Raw genomic sequence first — 20,473 nt, 5'->3', positions numbered from 1 at the left:
AACTGGAACATATTGAATCAGGCCTATTGGTCCCTCTAGCTCAGTACTGTAAACACTGACTGGCAGTGGCTCTACAGGATTTCCAACAGAGGTCTCTCCCAGCTGCTCTACCCCTGCGCTATGGCCCTTTCCAGTCTGCGGCTGGCAAGCACCTCTTTGAAGGTGGCACTGCTGTAACACACAAAGGGGCAGTCTAAAAACGAAGGAAGGCTACAAAGCTTAACTTGCTGTTAATTATGCATTTTAAACATTTGTAACCTGTCCTCGGACCTCAGGGCGATGGGCGGGTAATTAATAACAACAATGGTTGTTGTTTGCATATATATATGTGTGTGTGTGTGTGTGCTTATTGTATTTTATTGTATTTTAAATAATTGTATTTTATGTATTTTATCTTACTGTTTTGTCTTGTGTTTTTATTCTGTATAATTTTATGATGTGTGTGTGTGATTTTATTGTAAGTCGCCCTGAGTGCCCCATTGTGGGGTAGAAGTGGGGGATAGAAATATTTTAAACAAATAAACAACAACAATAATAAATACTTTTTACTCTGGAATCAGGCCACGTCTGAGATTGAGAGGGCCTTGGGAAGAAAGCCTCTTGGTAGCCCCCAACCTATGTCAGTGTGCCACCTTGGGCTGCTTGGGAACATCAGCCGGTAGCAGCACTCACTGGCTGACCAGGGACAGCCATTTACATTTCCCACAATGTCCCAGAGTGCCTTGCTGCAGCATCACGATGGGGCATTGTGGGACATTTCAGTGGCATCTTGCAGACTCAGCTGGCATGCACAAGGGGCCCCAGGGCAGGGGTCAGCACTGGTGAGCCCTGCCGGGCACTGGAACCTGGGGAATTCTTAGGCAGTAGTCCAGAAGGCTCAAGCCCTTGCTCTTTGGTGCTGGGCCCCAAACCACCTCCTAGTTCTCCATTTTTGTGTGTGTGCAAAGCTTAGAGAAAACTGAAATATTCAGCGGTATAGAAATGCTTTCAAATAAATAACTTTTATTGATGCACATTTCCAGTGCCCCAAGGCTTTTAAGTACCTAGAAATGTCCCTGACTGGGACATGCCCAGCAGCTGCCCTAGACTGGACCTGTTTCAGAACCAATCCTTTTTGCTCTGATGCCAATTTAATCAACACACTTGGTTTTTAGAGAGTAAACGTCAGTGAACATAGTGGGGCTTACTTCTGAGTAAATGTGTATAGGATTGCAATGCACAACTGGCACCGATGCTTCAAATTTACAGTGCACCTCTAAGCATGTTTATTTAGAAGTAACCGACTCTTAAGTTTGTTTATTCACTAGTTAAGTATGGTTAGGATTGCTGCTTAAGGTTTCTTTGATTCGGTGTTAACCCTGAATAGCACTAATATAAAAACCAATGGTCATTTTATTTATTTATCTTAAAGCATTTATAAACCACTTGATATTTAAACAAAATCTAAGCGGTGTACAGTATAAAAGCAAAGAGTATAATTAAAAGAGAAGTATAACCTAAAACTAAAAAAAAGCAGTGTCGTATAAAAGGAAATCAAGCAAGAATACAGGGGGTTCAAACACATAAAACAGGATCCAGTCTTACAAGTCAAAAAGGTAAGTCCTAAGAGCGTAAGAACATCAGAATAGCCTGCTGAATAAGGCCAGTGACCCATCTAGTCTGGCATCCTGTTCTCTCAGTGGCCAACCAGATGCCCAAGGAAGCCTGCAAGTGGGACTGGAGTACAAGACCACTCTCCCCTCTTTCAGTTTCCAGCAACTGGTATTCAGAAGCATAGTGCTTCCAACTGGAAGCAGAGCATAGCTATCATGGCTAGTAGCCTTTGAAATGGTTATCCTCCATGAATTTGTCTCATCCTCTTTTACAGCTGCCCCAGGTTGGTGGCTGTCCCTGCTCCCTCTAGGAGCAAGTTTCATAGTTTAACTATGCACTGTACAAATAAGTATTTTCTTTTGTCTGTCCTGAATTTTTTTTAAACAATATGTTTTTTAACCTTTTTAAAAAAGATGTCTTCAAAGCTTTTTCTAAAAAAAGTTTTTAAAGTTGTTTCATAAAAACAGACTTAAAGATGTTTTAAAGTGTTTTTGGTGCTTTTGTTTGCCGCCCTGGGCTCCTACTGGAAGGGCGGGATATAAATCAAATAATAAATAAATAAACCTTCCAGCATTCAACTTCATTAGATGTCCACAAGTTCTTGTGTTATGAGGGAAAAACTTCTATCCACTCTCTCCATGCCATGCACAATTTTATAAACGTATCTCCTGTCACCTCTGACTCGCCCTTCCTCTAAACTAAAAACCCTCAGACGTTGCAACCTTTCCTCATAGGGAGTAGCGTCGTCCCTTTGATCATCTTGGTTGCCCTTTTTTGAACCTTTTCCAACTCTACAATATACTTTGTGAGGTGACACAGTATTCCAGTCACACAATAGATTTGTATAATGGCATTATACTATCAGTTTTATTTTCAATATCTTTCCTATGTTCCCTAGCATTGAATTCAGCCTTTCCACAGCTGCCCCACACTGGGTCAACATCTTCATCAAGCTATCCACTATGACCCAAAGGTCTCATTCCTGGTCAGTCACTGCCAGTTCAGACCCCATGAAGTCTTTACAAGACATCTGAAGCAACTGGTGATTGCTGCTTCATGTACAGCAGAGGGAAGGGCATCCCATAATACAAGGACAATAGCAGAAAATGCCCATTTTCAGGTCACCACCCTGTGACATCCTGTAAGGTGCGGTGCCACAAGCAGAATTTTCTCCAGGAAGATCTCACTGATCTTACACATCTGTACAGGGGCAGATGGTCTTTCAGGTAAATGGTCCTAAGTTGTTCAAGGCTTTATATGTCATAAGAGATGTCTCCACACACACACACACCTGCCACCATGGTTTTCATTGATATATGTAATCTACAGGAGAGAGCCCTCAGGGCAGTTTACAACAGGAAAATATCAATACAGTTCAAACCAAAATGAAACAGACAAAAGAAAAACATTACTAGTTACAATTATAGATAGGTTGGGAACAACCAACAATTATAGTCATTCTTTACCGTTACAAAATTTCCACGCCCATAAGGTTGGGTATTCTAACACAAGCCAAGGATCAATTTTCCATTTCTGGAAGACTGAGTTACTTATGGTCATCACCATCATGAGCTGCTAAAGCCACAATACAAAAGATGGCCTTAAACATACTGTATTTAGCTCTTAAATATGATCCTGAGCTTTATACACTAAAAAAAATAAAATAAAACCCCAACCAGATGGAATGCAAATGATTTTTCCCCCAGCTTCTCCACAGGGTGTGAATGTACAAGAGGAACACAGGGTGGAGGGTCCAGCAGGAACATGCAGACACAACAGTGACTATTAGCCATCATAGAACCTCCATGTTCAAAAGCAGTATATCTTGGATTGCAGATGCTAATTATTAAACAACTGGGATGGTTATAGGGATGGATGAATCTGCCAACTTTGGTTTTTCATTTTTCCTGTCTTGAGTCGTTCTCCAATCAGATTGTTGTTGTTTTTTGTCGCCATGAAAATTCCTCTGGAGTTTAGTGTAAATTTCTCTTAATACACACATATTTGCAAAGCAATTTCCCCTAATATAATGCACTTTTGTATGTTATTTTCACAATGTGCATTTTTATGCACCCTTTACCTTAGTATTTGCATTTTTGTACATATTATTTGGCTGGAGAACTGCATTGCAGCATTCAGAGAAGTGCAAATTTCAAAGGATGGCTGCGTTTCAGTTCACTTGCTGTTTTGGAAAATGTGAATTAGGAAAGTTCGACTTTAAATGCAAACACAATTGAACTTCTGCTCCAACCCCAGGTGAGCATTACATTCCTGCCCTCCACCTGTCCTTCCTATGGAGCACCTATCTGGCCACTCTTGGGATCAGATTGCACAGACAGACGGGACTCACCTTGATACAACTGAGCATATGTAGTTCTTATGCTCTTAACATCTTCATACAAGTAACACTCAACATTATTTTCTCCTGCATGGAGATTATTTTCTTGTGGGAAACAGCATCAGATGCCAAGCACAGCAGTGGTGACCTATTGTCCTGCAGGCCAGATCTGGCCCATCAAGCTGTTCCTCACGGCTCAGCAGCCCCCACATCCAATTTACTGGTGGCAACAGTGAAACAGGCAGCTGTGAGATTGGCTCTCCCTTTGCGTGCTGCCATTGCTAGCAGGTTGGAGGCTCCAGAAATAGGAAGGGGTGCTCTGATCTAATAGGTGTTTCTCAAGCAAGGAAGATTCACAAGAGGATGTGAGCAAAAAGAGCAGGTCCCTGCCTCCAGGAGCTTACAATCTAGATGTTGACAGTGGGGGAAGTCAATAGGAGGGAGGAAAAGGCACAGGGAAATTTGTGCAGGAATGTAGTCACAGGAAGACTTGAAATATGCCAGGGTCCTGAAATTGTGGCCTTTGCGCACTCAGGCTTTTCTAGCTTAGTATTGCTGTTAATTTGTCCACAACCATCATTTTGAATATGTCTGAAATCTGTTTTATTATGCCTTTATGAAATCTTATCATTTATACACGATGTTTTTCTTTTTTGTACATCACTTTGATATCTGGATCTTTACCAGTCCAAACATTCTGAGAAATAAATAAAAATAGACAGGCTTTTGTTTTGGTGGGAGGGATGAAGGCTACAAAGGAGAAGCACCACCAGATGCAGTGTAGGATTCCTCCATATGTCTGACCAGAATACATATATATAAATGCAAGCTTAAATTTTTTTAAAAAAAAGAGATGAAAGCCTGTCCCTACAACAGAGTGCAAAACATGATACAACTTTACTACTGTCATCCACCCTGCACAAAGCAGATCAGTCTTTAGTGCAATCCCCTCTCCACGCACCTCAGATGAAATCCAAATTCCAGTGGAGGCTGGTGACTCCGATGTCAGTGGGGCAGTGAGTCTGCTCCGAGTTTTAGTCCAAACTTTGAAGGAGCTGTCCAAGGTACTTCACTCTTGCCAATGGATTTGCTGTGACCCCACATGACAGGAATCACAATCATTCCCATGTGCTCAGTCCAGTGAAATATATAATACCTGAAAGATACCTGAAAAATAGTAATTTCACACCTTATATAACCAATCAATCACTGCTCTCTGCAGATGAGGGCCTCCTGCAGTTACCGTCTTATCAGGAGGTCCGTTCTACACAATACCGAAATTGGATCTTTAGTGTTGTGGCACCCACCCTTTGGAATTCCTGTCTGTTAAATATTAGACAGACACTGTCTTGGTTGTCTTTTCAGCGCCTACTGAAGACCTTCCCCTTCCAACAAGCCTTTTAAGTAGAGATCTATCTCAGTTTGCATTTGTATTCGAATTGTTTTTCAGATACTTTACTGATTGCTGTTTGCCACCCTGGGCTCTTTTGGGAGGAAGGGTGTGACATAAATTTACTACATAAATAACTGCACCCCATTCTCCACTCTGCCAAGGTGCCATTCCAAACTAGGCATGTGTGCAGAGCTAATTCACACATTACTCTCAGCCAACTGTCTGAACTGTCTGCATTAAAAAGAAACGTGCTTGAGTTGACCTTGGGCAATACAGAAGCAGGATCTAGAGCTATTAATCATGATTCACACATACACTACTGTCAAGGAGTAACTGAACATGCAATATGGAAGCAAGCCCAAACTTGGAAACGCCTCTTTGTGCATGACACAAGGACGCTCTCCCCCTCCGCCTTCATGCACAACATCTAAAGGCACAATATCTCTTAGTGCAGCGATGGGGAACCAGTGGCCCTTCAAACCAATGCTGGGCTCCCAGATCCCATCATCCCTGGCCATTGACCATACTGACTGGGGATGATGGGGAATGGAGTTCAAATTCATCCGGAGGACCACAGTTTCCACCTCAGAGGCCCGTTCTTCCTTCATTTGGGCTTCATTTCTGTCCCTAGCCCACCCCAAATAATCCCCCACACCCGAACATACCTAAAAAAAGAGAGAAAAGAAAATATAACATCAATGCACAACATAACCCCCCCACACACTTTGGCCCCCTCCCCATTTTCCAAAACACTACGCAGCTCAAAGCACAGTCTTCCCAATAGCCCCTTTTCTCTCTCTCTCCCCCCATCAACAAGCCACTCCATGCAGGACAAAGTATGAACCCATCAGAGAATCCATGATCAACGCCCTCTCCCTGGACCTCCCTCCAAAACAAAACACCCCCCAGCAAAGCCGCATCCCACCTCCTTCGGAACATCTCCCCCCCCCCGGCACGCACGGTCGGCTGCTCGCAATTAAAAGAAAAAAAACCCGCTCAATGTACCCCCCTCCCGCGCGCAGAGCCGTAACCAGGATGCAATTAACCCCAGTTTACTTGAAAAAAAGTTGTCAGCCCTCCTTTCTTGCGGGGGGGCGGGCAGTGCTACTCTAACATTTCTTCTGTCCAGAACAAGCCCACCGGGGGTTGGGGCGGGCGAGCGGGCGCGCAACGCGCACACTCGCCGAGAAGTAAAAATAAAATAAAAATAAAAATGACAGCATCTGTTGCACAACCCCCTCCGCCTCCCCCTTCCCTGAAGGCGAAAAGGCCACGCGATCCGCGCAGGGCGCCCCCCCCGCGAGTCCGATCCCGACGAGATCTCCGCAGCACCGGCGCGAAACTGCCTCCGCGCGGCCGCTGGAGCGCGCAAAAGCCCACAGCGCAGCCGGGCGATGCACCCGCGGAGCAGACGCGGAGCCGCCTCGCGCGCACCACAGGCAGAGGGACGGACGGCCCTCGGCCCACCCCGGCCCGGCCCGGCCTCGCCTCCCCCCTCCCCCCGGTTTCTGGCTCTGGGCGGTGCCTGCCCCCCTCCCCCCTCCCAGCAGCCTTTGCACTCCCTACAATGAAATTTGCAAAGTTTTTTCGGTTTCGGCGCCATTTTCGAGTGGACTCGGAGGTGAGGAGGGAGGGCGGGGAGGGGGAGAGGGAGGGCGCCCGAGGCCGGGGGGGCCGCGGGGGGCGCCCCAAAAATCCCTAAAAAATCCCTAAAAATCCCCTCTGGCTGGGGCGGCCCCGTGGAGGCCGGGGGAGGGCCGGGAAAGGGCCGGCCGGGCCGGGCGAGGCGCCTGGGCGGGGGAGGGGGCGCCCGCGCGGGAGGCGGGGGAGGAGGCGGAGGGGCGCGGGGGGCGCACCGGCCAACCCCCCCTCAGGGCAACTTTTTTTTTGCAACGACTAGTGAGGGGTTTTTAAAAAAAAAATAAGGTAACATTAAAAAAGCTCTCCCCCCTCAAAAAAATGTGGGAAAACTTCTAAAATTTGCAAAGAAAAAGGAAAGAAAAAAGGGGGAGAAATTGGCCAGTGATGGTTTCCATCCAAAATGTATTTTGGGGGGGGGGAGGAAGAAGTTAGGAGGTTGCTGGATCGAAATGAAGAGCAGAAAATACCGGGGGGAGGGGAGTTTTAGCAGCTGGAGAGGGGGAAGAAGTGTCTCCCCCCCAGGACCTGAGGGGAATTTGGATCTGAGGGCCAAAATGTTGCCCCTTTTTAAGTCTGAAGAGAATGTTGTTTAGCAGTGGAGAAATGGGAGGCGGGGGGGCAAAAGTGAGCTGGCCCATTCCTCCCCCCCCCGTTTCTTCCTCTTCTTCTTCCTCCTTCTGTTACTTTTTAGCTAAATATGGATACAGCGAATGAAGCTACAAAAACGGCATTTTTATTTTTTGAGAGGCTGGGAAACCATTTAGTTATTTAGTTTCAGGGCGGCAAGTTGCTTCCTCTACAGTTAAGGGTTTTTGCAGGGCGGGGGAGAGGTTCTTTTCTTTTTTTAAATGAACTTTTTTAAAACTTCAAAAACTACCCCCCATCTCTCTCTCTCTCTCTCTCTCTCTCTCCTTTGTATTTTATCTCTCCCCTCTTTTGAAAATCCAGCCCAGGCTGGCTGTGAGTGAAGACCCCCCAGCGGAGCCCTTCATTTCCCCACTTTCCCCCACTGCATTTCCACCCCCCCAATACACACGGGGGGGGGCTGGGGGAGCGCGAATGAGTGACGCAGTTCCCAAACGACAGGGGGGGCACTTCGTAACCTGGGGGGAAGCCCAACGCTGCCCCTTCCCTGATTTGCACTGACTCCAGCCTCCCCTTCCCCCCCCCGCCCCACCTCAGCGAAAGGAGGGGGGCTGCCAAGGGTACAGACCGTTACTGCACTGGCCGGCAGAGAAAAAGTTAAAAAGGTCCACAATTAGATTTGTTCCAAAGAGAAATGCAATTGCACAAAAAAAAATATCTTTAGCGTTCTCCCCCCCCCCAAAAAAAAACATCCCACCTTGGATTGGAAACGTTTGAGCTGCATTTAGGAGGCTTATCGCTTCAACTGCTGTGTCATATTTGGAGTGAAATTTAGAAGGTAGAATATACTACATAACTGTCCCTGCCAGAGGAGGGGAGAAAAGCAAGTTTCATTTGTGCTTTGTGTGTCTTACCATAAACTATTTTTTTTGGTGCCATATAATATTATATTCTCTTTTACCCCATTAAAAAAATTAGTTTAGTCAGTGGTTATTTGCACACAAAAGGCCACTTTTGAATTGAAACACAAAAATTCAATTTATTTATTTTTAATGGAAGTGAAAATTATAAAAACTAACTCCATAAGCAAAAAAACTTTGCCACCATTCTACTGTTTTTCCACCAAAAATTTCAAATAGTTACCTTTTCTGAAATATTTTGTTTGTTTTTTTAATTAAAATGATGTGTGTGTGTGTGTGTGTGTGTAAAATATATATAAGTGTTACAGGTGTCGTGAAAGTTATTTTTTTAAAAAAAATTATATTTTTTATATAAAATATGTTACTCTTCTACTCTTGGGAGTTAAAACTTATATGTGTGGGTTTTTTTAAAAAAATCATTGTAATTACTGTGACTGCAAGCCAATTTCCATATAATGGCTTTCAAAAAATTTAATAAATCTGAATTTAATTTAATAACATATTTGCACCAATAGTTAATTATAAAACATTATACATCATCAGTTTTGCTTGAATTCGTCCATAATTTAATTTTTTGTAGTTCTGCTTGAAATGGACATGGCTTTAATTCTGTTTTAAAGGAAATTAAATGATTTGCTTTGCTCAAATATTAATTTTTATAAGAACATTGAATTACTATTTTTTAAAAATATTTGCATGTGTGTAAAATTTGTAAAAACTCAGCTAAATCCAAAAACGTAGGAAACTCATACTTTTGCGGATAGTGGGGCGGGGGGAATAACTATATGTCTTTTTTTCTATACATTTTCTGTTGACCTGTTTTTACACAGGAAATATGAATATCTTGATTGACACTGAGCTTTTGCATTATATTTTGAATACATGAATATAATAATGTTTCTTCTTAGCAGTAGAGAATATAATCTTACATTCACTATTTTAACCTTGTGCAAGCTGCAGTTAAAACAATATTTGAGGATTGCCTAGAAATATAATTTTCCCCGTCCCGAGCTTTAAAAATGCTGTTACACATGTAAGGGGGGGGGAAGAGTCCTTGTATGGCATGGGATTTGGGGGGGCGGCATCAAGAGGGTTCAGTTGTGTGATGTCAGCATTTGCCTAGTTCAGTTGTACAGTAGTGTTGGGATGGCGGGAGAATGAGAAATCAGGAGAAGGCTCTTGACTTTTTAATGTATGCAGTACACAATCTAAAAGAGAGACCATATTCTAAGCAACCGAGTTTCTGATGGCCTTCGGAAAGGGTGCTGTGGAACTTTAAGATAACTATTCTTCTATCGTGCATACAGCTGACTTTGAATGAATGCTGATCCAGGACAGATTTTTTCCCCTGCCTTCTGTACTTAACGAATGCATGTTTTTTAGGAGTTCCATTTGCAGGTCTGCAGTGTAGTCTTTAAATCTGGAGGAGGCGACACTAACAAAACTGAAAGCCCCCCCCCCCGAGTAAGATACTGTTCATCGTCAGCAGTTTTGAGGGAAAACTTTACTGCCATTCTAATGTACAGTAAGTGTAGGTTTCGTTTTTTTCTCTCTTTCTGTGTTTTTATTTTTTTAAGATAAAGCTTCTTAACAAATAATAATGTAGCATAACACTTTTTCTCTGTTCGTAAGTTAAGGACTCTTTATGTACCAGGACCCTATCTTAGACGATTGATAGAAACTTATTTATGTACATATGTTAACCCAGGTTGGTTTTTAAATTACCCTTTTCAGCATCTTTTTGTCAGAAATAGGCCCGTGTGTATATTAGTTTGAGTTGAGTGATCATGGAAAAACATTTGCCAGTTGTCTTATCAAGTGAGAGCATTCTTGGTGATAAACTGCATTTTTTAATATTTATGACAATTTCGTGTTTAGGTTTTGTTGTCTAAGCCAATGCTACGGTGAAAACAAATTATGCTATCTTTTTTTAAGATTTATTTTAAAAATGCGTTTATCCTGTTTTTCCCTCCTAAATTGAAACAATTAAGGTGTAGAGTTTTGTTTAGATTTTGGGAAGTGTGGTGGTGGATAACAGGCTGATGTGGACTTCTAGGTTGTGTACGTTTTCCATTTGTAAGTGGAGGAGGGGAGGCTATTTCTTCAAAAGGTTTTTTTTTTTAAATTGTAGTTTTGGTATTTCTCCCAAAATCAATAGCATTTTAGCCCCCACCTCCTAAACCCAACCCCAAATATGATTGTTTCTGCTGCAGTATGTTATTTAGATGGGAAATATTAAATTTAGTTGCAGAGCTTAGGTGCAGATCAGCTTTTCCCAAGCTGGTGCCTTCTAAGTGTTTTAAACTACAACATGATTGCTGGGGATGATGGGAGTTGTAGTTCAAAACTTATGGAGAGTGCCAGATTAGGGAGGGCTGAGACAGACAATCCAATGGGGAAGTTCTCCTGCACAAGCTCCATTTAAATGAAGGAGAGATGTGCAAGAGCTGTGCTCTTGTGTGATGTCCACAGGAGACTTTCCCAATGGAACCTGCCTCTCGTTTATAGTCCATTTAGTGTGTGTCTTGTATCTCTGTAGATCACAGCTTGTGTTTGATTTGACTGTTCTTTAAGTTACCTGCATGCAAAGGTATAGATGTGTACATGTTATTGTATGTAAGAAATGGGTAGATTTATAAAAAGATTAAAATATAGGGTTGTATTTGCTGGACTTGTGTAGATGGGTTCATACCTTCCACAAATAAATCTTTATAGCCACTTTTTGTGGTGGAGATCCACTCTGGTGGAAGACTTGGCATTTGTTCATAACAGGGAGTTTGATGCATGTGGTTACCGAAGCTGTACCAACTTGGGTTACCCTGCAGTCTGAGCCCATGTTAAACACGGGTTGAGCCATTCACAAAACCAAGATTCCCAACACGAGTTGGAAAAACAGCATTGTGGAGCCATACTGTATAATGTCCTGTGATCTGGCAAGTATTTTTGGTAACAAAAGTCATTTGAAAAAATGCAGCTATATGCTTATGGCATATAAAGTTATAGGTAGGCCATTAACTTTGCAAAACTCACGTTTCAGTCTGTTAAAAGGGAATTATTAAAATGCTAGCTTTAGTTTTAGAAGTTATCACATAAAACATTAGTTTTATGTAATAACTTCTGCAGTCCTTTGTGTCTCCTGAAGTAAAGGGGAAAGGGGGCCTCCACACACACAGGGAGATTTCTCTCCTTCTATATGATTATGGTGTATTTTCTGCTGCGGAGTTGTGGAGGAGGGAAAGTTGGAAGATGCCACAAACGCTGGTCTTTGTTTGCTTGATGGGGGTTGGTCAGCAGCCAGAGTTGGTCAGTAGCTAACACGCTATTCTCTGCCCTTTCCTTGGGCAAAGGGATGAGTGAGGCACCAGCCCCTGTCCCACATCTGTAATCACAATCTGTATTTAACCCCACTTTATTTTAACAGAAGTCCACCTTCAATAATTAAGTCAGCTTCCTTTTTCTAAAATTTCAGGCTGTGCTCAGTGCTGCATCTCCATCGTGACAACAAGAATACCATGCAGAACTTGTGCATGGGACAGCAGCCGTTATCTTTTCAGAAGCATCTCCTTCTTTGCCCCTTTCTGAATTAACAGGGTGAGCTCTATTCCACTCTCTGTGGGCAGCATCATATGTGCATGTTGGTTGCTTGAGGGTCACAACATCAAATGATGGGCTTGCCTGTGTCAATGGCCCATCAGAGATCATTGCTACAAAGGTTTTCATCCCCCTTTCAAAACACAATGCTTCTCCCAATTCACATGTGGCAGTCAGTTTATTACTGTAGCGGGGGAAAAAGTTGTTCCCCTTTGCACATGAGTTCTCTAGTTCTTAAGAAACTGGCAGCTAGATGCCCCTAGACTATCTCTTGATGAGTGTTCTTTGGGGGATACCCTGCACGTCTTTAGAAACTACGCTAGCCTTCACCAGCCTGGTGCCCTTCAGATGTTTAGACTACAGATCCCAGCCTGGTCAGGGTTGATGGGAGTTGTAGTCCAAAACATCTGGGGGGGCACCAGGTTAGCAAAGGCTGCTTTACACAATGCTTAAAGCAATGTCCCATAAGTATGGGGCACATCCCAGCCAAAGAGATGCACTTCTAGGTCCCGTAGTTAAATCATGGGAGACAGTTAAGCCCAGGTATAACTCCCCCACTAATAGGGTTTAATTTGGCTTAAATTGCAGTGAATCGTGGCCTCAGAGCAGTGGTCCAATAGCTTAAGAACATAAGAAGAGCCTGCTGGATCAGGCCAGTGGCCCATCTAGTCCAGCATCCTGTTCTCACAGTGGCCAACCAGGTGCCTGGGGGAAGCCCGCAAGCAGGACCCGAGTGCAAGAACACTCTCCCCTCCTGAGGCTTCCGGCAACTGGTTTTCAGAAGCATGCTGCCTCTGACTAGGGTGGCACAGCACAGCCATCATGGCTAGTAGCCATTGATAGCCCTGTCCTCCATGAATTTGTCTAATCTTCTTTTAAAGCCGTCCAAGCTGGTGGCCATTACTGCATCTTGTGGGAGCAAATTCCATAGTTTAACTATGCGCTGAGTAAAGAAGTACTTCCTTTTGTCTGTCCTGAATCTTCCAACATTCAGCTTCTTTGAATGTCCACGAGTTCTAGTATTATGAGAGAGGGAGAAGGGAGCTTGTTTTTATGTTTTGATAGGTTAATATTAAGTGAATAAATGGATGAATGTGATGAATTGCCTGTATATCTTGCCTTTTGTACTGCACTTACATCTGGGGGAGGAGGGTTTTCCCCGTGTAAAAAATTAGAGCACACAACTTCCTCTAACATCCTTTGTTGTTAATTTTGCAGATAGGCCTAAAGAGTAGGAGTTTGGTTAGTCTCTGCACTCACCACTTTTATCTAAAATACGTACTGGAACAATTTGTAAGTCTTTTTGTGGTTGTTTTTTTTAGTTCCTGTTGCAACTGGAGATAAATACATCCAAGGAGTCATTGTTGCCTTACTTTTATTATTAACAGGTGAGTTGGGTCAGGTGAGTAAAATGAACAGGAGTTTAAAGGAGCAACTTAATTTGAATCACACCAATGGCCGATCTAACCTAGTAACTTCAAACCTGATTGCCAATGCATCGTAAAACCCAGGACACTGTTCCTTCTGGAGAAAAAGGAAACAGTGGTGTCAGTTTTCCTCTCTGGTCGTGCTCAAAAAAGAGTGAGGAACAGTCAGGGTGAGCTGGCAGTGGTTGTTCTATAAACTGGGAATGCAGGGCAAGAGAGGGCTGGGAGGTAGGTCTCCAGCTGATAGTGCCTGTAGTGGCCATAGAGGCCTGCCATAGGAGCACAAACACTTTAGCACAAATGGTGCCTCATTTTAGAGGCTAATGTGTGGGCCATAGAGTCAACTCCAGGTTCCCAGGAGGTGAACATTACTAGCCCTGCTAGCAGAGATCCCCTAAATTTTTATGTGAGAATGGATTGCATTTACGGTTTAGAAGCCTGACAAGATTCTGACAGCATTCCTCTGCTAAATGTCCAGGGTTGGGGGAATTCTACACAAATGGTTGTGTGTATTCCTGTTCCTTTAAAACCATTTCTCCCTGTCTACAAAGTAGCAAAATCTTGAGACATAAGGTAACTTTAAAGACTTCTCAGAATAAGCATGATGCTGTCCAGATATGAAATAATTTAGCACTTTAAAAATAATCAAGTGTTTTTCAAAGTCAGTCCATAGAATCATAGAATAGTAGAGTTGGAAGGGGCCTATAAGACCATCAAGTTCAACCCCCTGCTCAATGCAGGAATCCAAATCAAAGCATTACCGACAGGTGGCTGTCCAGCTGCCTCTTGAAGGCCTCCAGTGTTGGTGTGTCCACTTAAAGTGTCCCCTCCAATCCCAGTTTCACAGGTCCCCAAACTTCTTTGCTGCTGGCAATGAGTATCTACATCCTATTTTGGCTAAATAGAATTCTACAGGGTCTGTTTTTGTTAGTGTTTTAAATTTATCTATTTACAGCACAACCTTATACATTTCTACTCAGAAGTCCCATTGAGTTCAATGGGGCTTACTACCAGGTAGGTGGGTTTAGGATTGCAGTTTTAGAAATTGGCCTCTGTGCTTAGATTTGGCTCAACCAGTCAAATGTTTTTAATCTGCAAATTAATGAAAAGGAATTTGTATATCAAAATGTGTAGTTCATTGATACTGAATGGAGACAATAGTACGCTATGGTAGCATCATAAGCACTGAAGGCCTGGTGTCTTTATTATAAAGCACAGCATCATTAGCTTTGTGCTGGAAGCTTGTGTAATTAAAAATCAACCTATGCATCTCAAAGCAGAGCCCTGCAGTGGCCACAACAAGCTTTTAAAATATCCTGATAAATGAGTGAAGACATAAAAGTTTATAGTCATCAGCCCACATATTCCAAGATGGTCCCGGAATGGCCCATAAAACTTCAGCTGCACATTGGTGAGGTATTCAGAATAAATGGCTTTGTGACTCATAGCTACCAGTTCGTCTGAGGGGTACAGAACCAGGAGGTAAAATATGACATGCATGTACACCCTCCCTCAGCATCCCCCTGTAGAAACAGTGGTCCCATTTGTTTAAGCCACCTGCTATCCAGATTATTTGGGTTTCTGCTGAGTTATTCAGGCGCATAAGATCTTAGTTCTTGGAGTGCTTCATAGACAGCCTTATCTTGTTGTAACTTCTTGTTCTGTTTATAGTTCCAACACTTTCCCCATAGATTTTGGGGGAAGAAGAGTAGTAACTTTTGTAACGCTGTTCCATGGCTTGGCTTTGCAACCCAGTCTCCTTCTGGGATTGTCACCCACATAGTTGGCCTTGAGGTGGTGTAGCAGCACGACATGGTTTGTAGGAACAAGAAGATACAGACCGTTCTGGGCTGCCTCATTACTTCAAGGGTTAAGACGAGAAAGGTGATCATCTGGGTGTCAGCCCTGCTGGAGCCAAGGCAGTTCCTAACTGTAACCTTTAGCCTGGGTGATCAGGTATGTTTAGAAATAAATATTTCCTTTTAAGTTGCATGTTTCCCCCCAAAATGCAAAAAAATGAATTAAAAAAACGTATGCTAGCTTTTCTTCTTAAAGTGTTTAACATTCCTGATGGTTGAATAAATCTTGGGAAAATTAGTGCACCAGCCGCTAAACCACTAGAGGGTGCTCATGGAGCCACAGAGCCCTCTTTCTCCAACCCCAGATTGTTGAGGGTGGGCCAGAAAAGGGTGGGAGTGTCGGAAGGGGTGTTTGGAACTGACAAGTAATTTCAGATCGCCTTCATTATCCCATGGAATCCAGTAGTATACCTACTGGTTACACCTGGTTTGAGGACTGCATACCTGAAGCACAATTCTATGCATGTTTACTTAGAAGTAAGACCCACTGAGTTAATGAGTTAATTGGAGCTTACTCCTAAGTAAAAGTGCATAGGATTTCAACCTTAAGTTTCCTATGAAGTTGACCAAAGCTGACTAAACTGCATAAAACAAAAGAAACTGCTGCTGTGCTACAAAAAATAAAAGGGTGCCTGTTGTATCTCTTGTGCGATTACCTGCTCAGATAGAGAAAAAGCATCATGGCATCTTGGAGTCTGACAGAGATGACTCCAGAAGGGAAACACCTGTCAGCTATGCTGTAGCAGCACGTAAATACTGGAGTATAAGATTGCCTGGATGCCCTCCAGTATTACTTTGCTGCTTTAGTCAAGCTAGACGTTGGCATCCCACAGAGATTGTCTGGCGAACTCTTAAAACAAGGGTAAAGAAGCTGTTAACTGTTGTTTATTCATTGATCCAATAACAGCTTCTCGGGGATTCCAAGTGAAAGTTTGAAAGGGTATGTAGGTGTGCTGTGGGTTTGCCAAAAAACACATCCCCCAAACACAAGTCCCAAAGACTGAGTTCTAAACATTACCCCTCCAAAAGGGTAAGTTTGGTTGGAGAGGGGGAGCAGCTTGCCCTAAACAGGTTAGCTGGCTACACCTTTTTAAAAAACATAATCGTCATCATAAGCACTTGAGGCACTTCACCTACAAGATCTGAGCAATCATTTGCTGCCATTCCCCCCAAAAACCAACCTAAAAATACATGTAGGACAGTAGTAGTATTTGTTAGAGGATTCCAAGAGCCAAGGGTAAGTGAAAGTGGCACTCACAAGGCTATTAATTAATTAATTAACAAAATTTATATACCACTTGATTTTTTAAAAAAATCCTCTAAGCGGTTTGCAAAAACCATTAAAATTATTGATAAAACAGTTAAAAACAAGTAATGAAAACATTTGTAAAACAATTAAAACAGCTAAAAAGATTAAAACACATCAAATTCTATGTGGATAGGTTTGCCTAAACAAAAAAATGTTACGCAGGTGCCAAAAGGAATATAGCAAAGCCGCCTGCACGATGTCAATAGGCAGGCAATTCCAAAGAGTACGTGCTGCCACACTAAAAGAACAATTTCTTACAACTTCAGACTGAGTATTTTGTAGCACCTGTAACAGCGCCCATTCCACAGATCAAAGTACTCAAGTGGTCACATACGGGGTAAAATAGTCCTGCAAGTAAACTTGATCCAGTCCCTGTAATGAAGTCCTCTAAAAATTTATGTTCCCGTTTGTCTAACCAACAAAACCACCTACTCTACATGTAGGAGAACCAGAAAAACTTGGGTAGATTTTAATGTTAGATTTTACAGTAAACAGATTTCATTTTATTTAATAAATAAAAATTGCTGTAAACAGTAAAATATGAAATTCCGATTACCTGATATTAAATGTACATTTTTGCATAAATTTTCTGTTTCAGGTAGAGGACCACTGAAGAAAAATGGATGATAACAAGGACTTGGAACTAAACTTGCATCTGTTCATCAGGAAGAAATACAAGCTTCATTTGATCTGAAAAAGTGCATTATTTGCCAGAATGCACACACTAAGACAACAGTTACCACAAATATAAATGGTAGAAAACGAATACGGGAAGCAGCTAACATTAGAGATGATGCGGTTGCAAAAAGATGTAATTATATGGCAGATGAAGACAAGTTTGTGTGTCATGGGACTAACCAACGCTACAAAGCTTGCACTTTGAAAAAAACTCATGATAGATTAGTTGAAAAATGAAATAAAGAAGTAAGCAAGCATGACGATTTGGTCAGCAGCAAAACTGCCACTGCTGAAACATCACATAAAGCAAGGTCAACAGTTCCACCACAAGCACCTCTGTCTTTAGTTATATCATCAACACATGTAAGATGTATAGTCTGTGGATGGCAAAGTCATTATGGTGTGTAGGAGAACTTTTGAATAAGAGAATCAGGAAGAGCAAATAATTTTTTAGCCACAGCTATTTTCAAGATGATGTTTACACTCATGTGGCAGCTCTGGAATCAGATATTCAGGTGTTTAGTGCGGACATACTGTACCACAAAACATGCTAGGAAGGATATTTAAAGTTGTATGAATATGGTATGCGAAATCCTAAAGACCAAAGATTTCAGCAAAAGATGTTGCCTTTGAAAGAGGTAATGAGATTATTGGCTCTACGCTTAAAGAAGGATGTCATTTCACACTGCTGGAAATCTGTACTCCCATAAATAAATTGGCTGGAGAAGACATAATTAGAAACAACAAAGTTAAACTTATTCTACGAAAACATTATGGAGAAGACATACTTCAGTTCACCTGACAGTAAAAACGAGTCCTTGATGGTGTTTCAGCAAATCTAGGGATTGATGAAATAATCCAATGCATATGAAAAGTAAATAACATTGAATCAGCTGCAAAAAGAAGTCAGGGGGGCTTCAAAGGAAGCTAATTTTGGACTTGCAGACAGGTTCTGTGATTCTGAAGAACCGAAGACATCTTGGGTGACTACTGAGATGCCAAACGAAGTAGTTAACATTATCAGCATTTTTAACATTAACAAGAGACTACTGGTGTCAAATAGTATTTCTCCAGAAGATGAAGAGGATTCCAAGCAAGATCCATCAGAAAAGGGCAGTGATGATGATGAATGTAATGAGACAACGGGTGCTCCTCCCTTCAGTGAAAGAAAAACGGCTGTTTCTGCAAAGGTTATCTACAAAATAATGTATTATTCTCTTAATCACAGAAAGAAACAGACACCTCTTCACTTGCACATCTTTAAAATACAACTTTAAAAACATCTAAAATAGCAATTCCAATACAGATGCAGACTGGGATAAGGCCTCTACTTAAAAGGCTTAATGAAAGAGGATGGTCTTCAGTAGGCGCCGAAAAGATAACAGAGATGGTGCCCGTCTAAAATTTAAGGGGAGGGAATTCCAAAGGATCAGTGCCACGACACTAAGGGACCAGTTCCTTTGTTGTGCAGAACAGACCTTCTGATAAGATGGTATCTGCAGGAGGCCTTCACCTGCAGAGCGCAATGATCGACTCGGTATATAAAGGGTAAAATTATATTTCAGGTATCCCGGTTCCAAGCTGTGTAGGGCTTTGTACACCAAAACCAGAACCTTGAACTTGGCCCGGAAGCTATTGGGCATCTCAAAGGAGCTCAGAAGAAATAATTGGACAGACAAGACAACAAATGTATGTCACTGAATGGGAGTGGACATATCATGAGGTGCTAGCAATAAGCAATTATTTCAGAGAAATAATTGGTGTTAGCAGTACCAGCTACAGGGAGGCAACTGTTCATCCTCAATTATCTAGAAATTTATCTTCCAATGTGTTATTGTCTGTTACCATGCTCTGTGAATTCATGATTGGCACAGGCAATCCATATGAAATGTCCAGTCAGATGAAACTTCATAATTTCATTGCTCAACAGTGTGTCACCTAGAGAGATTGCTCTCTGTCTCATGAAAAGTGAAAGAACATTATGAAGAAGGTTGCTTAACATTTAGAAGAAAACTGTGAAGAAAACTTAAAAACGTTCAGATGTCATTGTAAAGGTCAAACTACCATCAATGGAGAGGAACACAGCAGTGCCTACTCCAAAATCAAAGTCTAAGTCTACACCAGGTTACCAAATATATATATATATATTGCTGCCGCTGAAAGAAGTATACATATATCTGAAGAAAGGGGAGAAAGTATGAAGGATATTTGAAAGTGTGATCTATTGCCATCAAATACGCTGTTTGATGACAGTGGCTTTCCTACTAAACCAGTAAAGTATCTTCTGTTGGCTGAGCTTGAGAAGCAACTGGAGCTGGTAGATGACTGCTTTCAGCAATGTGACATCATGGAAACTGCTGTTGTAGATTTTATATCACAAGTTTGCCAACCAAGAACAAAAGGTATGAAAATATTTTAAAATGCTGTGCAACACAGTACCAAAGAGTAGACAGAATAGACTTTGTGTCTGATAGCTACGTTGAGCAGTCCCTTAAATAGAGCGAAAGAGAACTACAAAAGAAGGATGATCCAATGTAACTGATGGAGATGGAATGGGATACTCCTATTCCCACTGGAGAGGTTCTGGTCTTCCAGCAAAAACAAAGAGATGCTCCCGTTGGCTGCCAGTTATTGTTTCATCAACAATGCAGAAGTGACTACCATTATTACAGTATTAAGTGGAGCTATGACAGGAAACAATGATAACGGAGATACACTCGAGTTAGAAAGCAGGCAGTTGAAATCTGCTCTGAGCTTCAGATCTCTGTTGAAGAAGCAGATGCAGGAATGATAATCCATCTGTTCCATGCTGTCCAGTCAGGAATAAAATGCCTCATAGTATTATTGAATGACACCAAAGTAGTTGTATTCCTCCTTTGATATATATATTTGGAAATACGAAATTATTTGATGTTCCTGATGATCTGTAAGGATGATTGTTAATATTGATAAAGCAAAATATTTCACCCCTTTTCCACCTGATGTATTGTAAGTTGAAATGTGGTGACTATGCATTCTCCCAACCTCCTCTTATGTATAGTACAGAATTGTGAAGTGTTTGGCTTCCTCCTTTTATTATTTGTATATTTTGTGTATTGCATGTGGCATCTTCTAATAAAGGGATTACATTTTTTAAAAA

The 20,473-nt window shown here is 42.0% G+C and overlaps 1 long non-coding RNA gene across 2 annotated transcripts; it reads left to right on the top strand.

Moving 5' to 3' along the window:
• Nucleotides 1-6,622: 6,622 nt before the first annotated feature.
• LOC133371529 (uncharacterized) lies at nucleotides 6,623-20,473 on the top strand. Of its 2 annotated transcripts, none has more exons than XR_009759333.1 (4): nucleotides 6,623-6,945; nucleotides 11,940-12,061; nucleotides 13,384-13,449; nucleotides 17,255-20,473. It is a non-coding gene; the product is annotated as an uncharacterized LOC133371529 (long non-coding RNA). The 2 variants fall into 2 exon arrangements; XR_009759332.1 differs by lacking the exon at nucleotides 6,623-6,945 and adding an exon at nucleotides 9,925-9,995.

This window comes from Rhineura floridana, chromosome 16 (assembly GCF_030035675.1).
Source record: "Rhineura floridana isolate rRhiFlo1 chromosome 16, rRhiFlo1.hap2, whole genome shotgun sequence".
Lineage (NCBI taxonomy): Eukaryota > Metazoa > Chordata > Lepidosauria > Squamata > Rhineuridae > Rhineura > Rhineura floridana.
This window is presented reverse-complemented; position numbering and strand designations above follow the sequence as displayed.